The sequence below is a fragment of the Paramisgurnus dabryanus genome, chromosome 10 (genome assembly GCF_030506205.2).
Source record: "Paramisgurnus dabryanus chromosome 10, PD_genome_1.1, whole genome shotgun sequence".
Lineage (NCBI taxonomy): Eukaryota > Metazoa > Chordata > Actinopteri > Cypriniformes > Cobitidae > Paramisgurnus > Paramisgurnus dabryanus.
The window spans coordinates 27,078,788-27,086,237 of NC_133346.1; the positions used below are offsets into that span (position 1 = coordinate 27,078,788).

Here is a 7,450-nt window from a genome sequence, read left to right on the forward strand (position 1 = left end):
ATTTACGTGCAAAATTTGGAAAGCGCGGAGGAGTCGTTGGGTTAGTAAAATAACGAAATTATAGCTTTTAAATAGAAAAAAATATTTATGTAAAGAGATTAAAAAGTGCTTAAAAGTGCACAACTCTTCTTCAGTGGATTAAAGCTACTTTTCCCCCTTATGTGCAACCTATAGGAAAGAGACATTAGTTGGGATAGTAAAATAACAAAATTATAGATTTTAAGTACAGAATAGTATTTATGTAAAATATATATTAAAATAAAAAGTGCACAACTCTTCTTAAGTGGAAGTAATAAAGTAAAATAACGAATAATAATTATATAATAACGAATAATAACGAAAAATTAAAATACCCCCCCCACACACACCTAACGATATCATCGTCCATCGCGATGGTTTACGTAACCATCGTCAACTGCCAATTTATGGGGACATCGCCCAACCCTAATAGATATGACATAATTTTAAGTGATGTGCACTTTCTTTTAGAGCTACTCAGTGAAATATCAAACATTTTCAAACTGTTCATCTCACATAGCCAGACTTTTAACTTAAATACGGTTCTCATATAAAAATGATTCCAAATTACTGTTGCCTTCTTCAACAGAGAAAAATAATCATTCACAATTTGTTCTAATTTTTAGGGGCTGTTTGGACATACCACAATAATGGATATTGATAGGTTCTTGCACAGGGTTATACAAAAAAAACTTAATATAGTAGAAAAGATGTGAGGAGCTTTGATGCAAAAGCCACTAAACGCCACCCTTGTCAAAAATGGGGAATTGACCGAATGCAGTATATGTTTTTCCAAAAATGTAGCTTAAATCCCCTTAATCCCTTAATGTATTTAGAAATACTGTACTTGTTTGTTGACAGAATCCCTTAAACACCCGATAATTTTTCAGCAAATCGTATTCAACTACAAGAACTGTACCCAGACTGATCAGGGTATGACATCAAAGTACCGCAAGAGATTGTTTCTAGTCAAGTTTGTTAAATACCAATGAAATAACTAAAGTATAATTTGTGATGATATGGCATTTCAAGTACTGACTAATAACCTTTTCATTGCCATTATTATGATTACTTATTATGATCTGAACTGTGCCACTAATGAATCATATACTGAAATTAAAAGCAAAGGTCTGTGCCTGTTTTTTGTAAAGTGTCCTCCAAATTATATATTTCAGCTGTGAATCTGAGGGCTATGATTTGAGCTCTTTGTGGTGTTTTTTTTGGTATACAAGTATACAATAGAATTTTTTGTGTGACTAATATGTGTTTTTCTTGTAACCTTTACATTAATTCTAATTTTGGGGTCCACCTCCGTTACGAGCAGTTAGAGAACCCTTAAAAGTTTGTAAACATTGCAAGATCTTCGGGTGGGAAGGACTTAGGTGGAGGTAAAAAGAGCCACAGACACAATGTTGACAAGCATAAGCTAGCATGTATGGATTTATTAAACATGGATGCAGAAGAAGGTTCGTAACTGTTCGGATATGTACACAAGCCTCTTACTAAACCTACACGACTACATTCATTTTCAAATGTTTGATGTTGTTTTGTTTCTGGCAAGTTTCTTTTTGTTTTGATAAGTTTCTTTTGGTTCACTATTACTTTGACTATTTGATTTATTATGTGATTGTTATGATCAGGGCATTGCTGAAAGAGCGCTTAAAGTTCATCAAGCTCCCCTGAATAAAGTATGGTTGATGATTAACCAGAGGTGTCAAGTAACAAAGTACAAATACTTTGTTACCATACTTAACTGTTTCACCGCCATTGACGAGATATCTCGTCAATTAAGAGAAAACGCTTCCCCGCCAATGACGAGATTTTCCGTCTTTCCGCAATACCGCTATTATCCACCAGGTGGATCCGCAACTTTTTAAACCCGGCAGTATTGCCCTATGGCAAGCGGCTGCATGTCCGTGTCTGTTTTAAAGATCGCTCTGAATGGGATCTGTATTAAAAGTCCGTCACAAAAATGGAATTATCTCTGCTTTTTGCTCAAAATGTGGTGTTTTTGCAGAAACCTACCCATATTCAAAAGCTGATTACAAAAGAACCACTAAAGGTAGGATGAAACGGTTTGTTTTGTTTGAAAGCAGAGGGTCTGTTCTTTCATTTGGTATATTGTATGTTTATATATTTTAAGAAGAACATTTTCTGGAAGGCATTAAACTTTGGTGAAAATCATGAAAAACACATTCATCGCACATAACCTTAATCATGTCACATTCCAGCAAAGAGGATATTGCCAGTGTTGGGGTACGTTTCAAAAAATATATTTTTTGTTCGATGGCGTTAAAACATAAAAACGAAAAACATAAAAGTACTGCGAGAGCAATTAGAAAACAGCTACTGTGTCCCCGGGAAGACACCGCATTCTGTCTTCAAATGGAAAAGAAAAGTCCAAAATAAAACCTGTGCATCATTTTCAGGTCAGTTCACATTCACAAGCCTGTGTAAATGTATAGCTGGCTGCTGACACAACCAATCATCTGCCTGATTGAAATAGTATAAAAAAATACCAATTTATATCATGTAACTTCAGTTGTTTAAATTACATTGTGCTGCGTTTTGAAGCATGGTTAAAATATCTATGCTTAAGACATTTGTTGTTTTGTATATGCTAATAACTACACATATTTATTATTTGAATTATCAAAACCTGCTTAACTGAATACTTGAGTGTTAAATCATTAAAACACCTGTTATATTGAGAACATAACCATACATACCAGCTTTTGCTTATGTAAATAGGCATCAGCTGTTTTCTTAAAGCTGACTTTTAATTTACTTACAAAAAAAGACATTTAGTAATTCTCCAAAATTGCTTGGATTTATACTGACATGTAAGATTAGCTTTGTCACATTAGATTAAGCTAAAGTCCATTAAGGTACCAATGCAGAATTACTGTATCAGGCTAAAATATATAATTGCTTATTTGTATAATTGTGTTGCTGTCGAAATACAATTTTAAATTATAACAACAGTATTTTAATAAATTTCTATTCTCACACATACTATAGTTGTGTGTGATTTTTAAAGAGGGCACCACAGGGCAGACCTTACTTTTACTTTTATACTTAAAGTAATTTTAAAACCAGTGGTGTCAAACCTTGAGTTGATACTTCAACTTTTACACAAGTCTTTTTAAACCCTAGTATCTATACTTGAGTATGCATGGTGCTTATGTTCAGGGAAATTACTATAATTTTGCTATGGCTAATTTTCCTGGGAAAAAAATAGTGGGGAAGTTTCTTGAAAACCTTCATTTATTTACTGTATATAGGTGCTGACAAAGTCTTTAAGTGCCTTGTAAACTGGAACAAATAAACTGAATATGAGAACGTGTCAGAAATTCGACATCCTGACAATATCCCTCTTTCACCACTCCATAAAAGGCAGGGATAAATCATAATCACATGGTATCCTTCTTTCCAATTGCACAATTATTCACGATACAGAAGCCAATTATACACACACTACTCTGCAGAATAGCTGCTACACAACTGCTTAAGCCTTGCCTCACAACTACCCCCCATCCCTACCAGAGTCAGACCTCATATTCCTGATATATTAATATATTTTATTTTTATACACACACCCCTGGTCCCAAACCCACACCTTTAGCCTACCAGAAAAGAAACTCTACTACCTTTCTCGCTTAACATATTTAAGCTTACCTGCTGCACAATAACGCGAGATCATTTTAAAAGCACACTGAGTCATTTACTGTTGAATCGGTCTCGTGGTGCTAAGACGTCACATGCCGATCGGTCTGCGTGGCGCTGAAAGAAGTTAAACGAGCGCTGAGCATTGGGTTAAATAAGACAAATGTCAGAAAATTACAGAGGTCCAGACCTCAGGGACCTCAATAGACCTTTCTCACAACTTCCGTATTTATAACCGGAAATACGCAATCGTCGTGGAAATCTACTTCCTCCGCAGTCAAGGCAATGTAAAAAGCCGTATCTGTTCCATCAATTCCCTGTTGATGGTGAAGTTATACAGAAGTGGATTCAGGCTATCCGGCGAGACTTATAATGTGTCGTTTTAGTTAACAGTTCAGTAACAGTTAGACTCGCTCTCTACTTACCTAGAAATTTATGGACAAATTCTTCATGGAAAAAGTTTTCCTCCATTAGTCGTGTCACATCAGCAAATGTAATATTTGGCAAATCCGTTAACGAAGTTTTGTAGACTCTTTGATCCATTTTAAACTTGCCCGGGTTTATGTTTTTCTAGTGTGTTGACGCTTGACAGGAACTCCGCTTACACGACGATTACGTATTTCTGGTTACTGTGAGAAAGGTCTATGATGGGTACGGCCATGCACATGAGTGAAAAAAAACAGCAGAGAAGAATGCCTATTTTAGTCTGAGATTTCTTTTTTGAGCATGAGATTAAGGCTGAATGCGTGACTGTCATGCCAGATGCGTGAGAGTTGGCAACCCTGTACTATCACTTGGCTAACTATGATTAGCAATGTGAATTATTTTGATCGTCTCTGTCCAGTCTATATGCCGTATTGCATTCAACCACAATTCGCTTCTTGATTTCTGTGATGGAATGTCTGCTGGGATCCAGTAAAACCTTTTTTTAACCAAAAGTGCTGTTCCTTTTATTCTGGCAGCCAAAATCACAACAAGATGACATTTAAAAGTCAAAACCTCAAACTTTTAGCATGCCAGCTATGAGATCCTACTTATGTTTTGCCTCCTGCTAGAGCAGTGAGGTCACAGTGACGTAGGAAATTAAGGGGTCTATTGTATTAACTTGGCACCCCACAACAATAGCCTCAGTTGCACTATCGGGCCTGTGCGAGCCAGGGCTTCAAAAGGGCCTCGCGGAGCCAATAGCCTCAGACCTCCAGCTGTGTAGCCAAAATCACGACGCGTTTGCATTGTCAAGCCAATAGCGCCGCAGCCCTTCAGAAAACCCCGCCCTTAATACGCCTACCTGGATGTAACGTCACACAACTCCGCCTGTTTTACCGTGAGGAAGTCACTTCAATCTGACAGGAGACGGGAGTGAGATCGCATCATCATACAACAAACATAAAGAACATAACTGAGGCGGCTGTTTGCACGGTGAAAGCCAAGATGAGAAGATAGAGACGTTTGCTCCATCCGCGGTGTTACTCTTCAAGTTTATGTTGGCTGCACACGAGCGATCTCACGACGAGACAATATCAGATGATCAATAAGCAATAGTTAACTTTATGAAGTAGGATAAGTAAGGGATAATGTAGAGGCAGCCGGTAGTTATCGGGAAATAAGCCCCGACAGTGTGATCAGGACCCGACGCGAAGCGGAGGGTCTTGTATCACACTGAAGGGGCTTATTTCCCGATAACTACCGGCTGACTCTACATTATCCCGCTTATTACACGGCTACTTGTCACATAAGAAAAAAAACTGGACATGAATATGAATTTGAAACATTTTATTGGCATATTTGTTTTAAATTAACATTTTTATCCTTCCGCGAAACTTTGCACAGATGCATACTGTAAAATGATCGTAATACCTTACTAAGATCCTCTGCTTCATACTTGTCTGTCTCCATTTTTTTCTCTTTAACCAGTCTTTGAGAAGTTTTAATGCCCATTCTGTATTTTTTTGTGTGTTGGCTTCGTAGCTGTCATGCTCTATTTTGTCAAGTTCAGTCTCAGTAAGCTCTCTGTGTCTTGTCGTGGTTGTCCAGTGTTTGTCACAAGATGGTGCCAAACAAACAGTAATCTTTATTGGCGCGGAGCGATCTTACTCGTAAAAGTAGTACCGGCTATGCGTTATTATTTTGGAGCGGTTATTATTCGAAAAGAACGAACCTGCAAATGTCTCAACTGACCAATCAGAATCAAGCATTCCAGAGAGCCGTGTAATAATAACAAATAAAGCGTTCATCTACCTAATGTGCCATTATACTATATACACAATATTTTAAAGAATATCACGAGTCATAGTTTTACATTTATATAAAATAAACTTATTTTAAAATATGCATGTGTGTCTAAATATGTAACGTTAAGTTTGTAATTATAGTTCTATGGCGATGTAAACATACTTACACATTATAAGAGGTGTGATATCTTTAATCATGAAAACGTTAATAGTTGAGCATCACATGAAACACAAGGTAACTGTCTAATAGCTATTTCAATAATGTGTCAATCAATAAATACTTGTCTATAAAGAACTGCCTCGAATAGCTGAATAAGACTGAAAATCACTTAACTTGCATCTCAAAACGTTTGAGAAATCATTAGAAAATGTACTCGTTAAGAATCAACTCTGAATATACACAAGTATTTAAAAAGCTATGTTACAGTGGTTAAGTTAATGATGGTTATATTTACCATTTTGTTGCATACCATTTCTGTGTTTCAGATGTGATCCTTATTAAGCAATCATTTTCAATAAACTGACAAGCAGCCGTAGTAATAATAGCGCGGTACTTTATTTACATATGAAGTTTATATCAGTGCACAAACAGGTGTATTTAAAGACATCTCCTCCGGACGGATTTTAAGATCCATGGCTCCTGTCGTCTCATCATCATCATCTTCGTTTCATCTCCTGCTCTTGCATTTGTTGCTGTGTCATCTCTCATATACTAAATAAAAACTCCTGGATGACAAACTGAAAGCTTTACGTGGGCATTTTTCTGTAAAACGGACACAAAAGAAAGCAGCACATGTGATGTTTTGTATAAAGGGTTTGTAAATACACATACAGTATACCGACATATAAAGTTTGCTACATAAGAGTCAAATTAATCTCCAAAATGCCAGAAAGCATCGCAATGACTAATATAATAAAACCATGGTTACTTTTTCTAAGGGGTGACTAAAAAATTCAACAGAGATGACAATATAACACAAAAAACACAATAAACACCCATGTAAGACACTTATGCAGTCGTTATTTGTATTGTATTTTAAGTGTTTTGTATGCAAACGTTATGTAGCATTAACTCACCGACTGTAGATACCATCGTGACTCGAGTGATCGCTTCTTTAATACATGGACGATGAAATGATGATCCAACACATCCTTAATTTCTCAGCACTGTTGCACTTTAAACACTTTGTTCTGTGCCTGAAACTTTATACACTTCTCCCGAACCGGTAGCGGTGTGCGCCGTGTCTTTTGTTTTTTACATATGCAGATCATTTTCTTCAGTCCGAAGTACAAACATAGCAGGCATCTTCCGTTAAACAGTAAATTACTGGTGATCCCGATTATTTTTAAAGTTTTAAATCTGCAGACAGATGGTTGCGCATCTTGCCAGAGACTCAGATAAACTCCGCCTTTGACCTTTACCACTCCCCTAGCCCCGAGAAGCCCGCTCTGGCCCAAGGAATTCGGCGGGCCAGAAAAGCCGGGCCTTAAGCCCCAACGAAGCACCAGTGAAGCACGCTCATGCCCCGGAAGTG

At 37.0% G+C, this 7,450-nt stretch overlaps 1 long non-coding RNA gene across 1 annotated transcript; it reads right to left on the minus strand.

Moving 5' to 3' along the window:
• Positions 1-6,452: 6,452 nt before the first annotated feature.
• On the minus strand, positions 6,453-7,062 carry LOC135718503 (uncharacterized). The gene is made up of 2 exons (XR_010520859.2): positions 6,993-7,062; positions 6,453-6,678 (listed from the first exon to the last, which is right to left on the minus strand). It is a non-coding gene; the product is annotated as an uncharacterized lncRNA (long non-coding RNA).
• Positions 7,063-7,450: the final 388 nt, after the last annotated feature.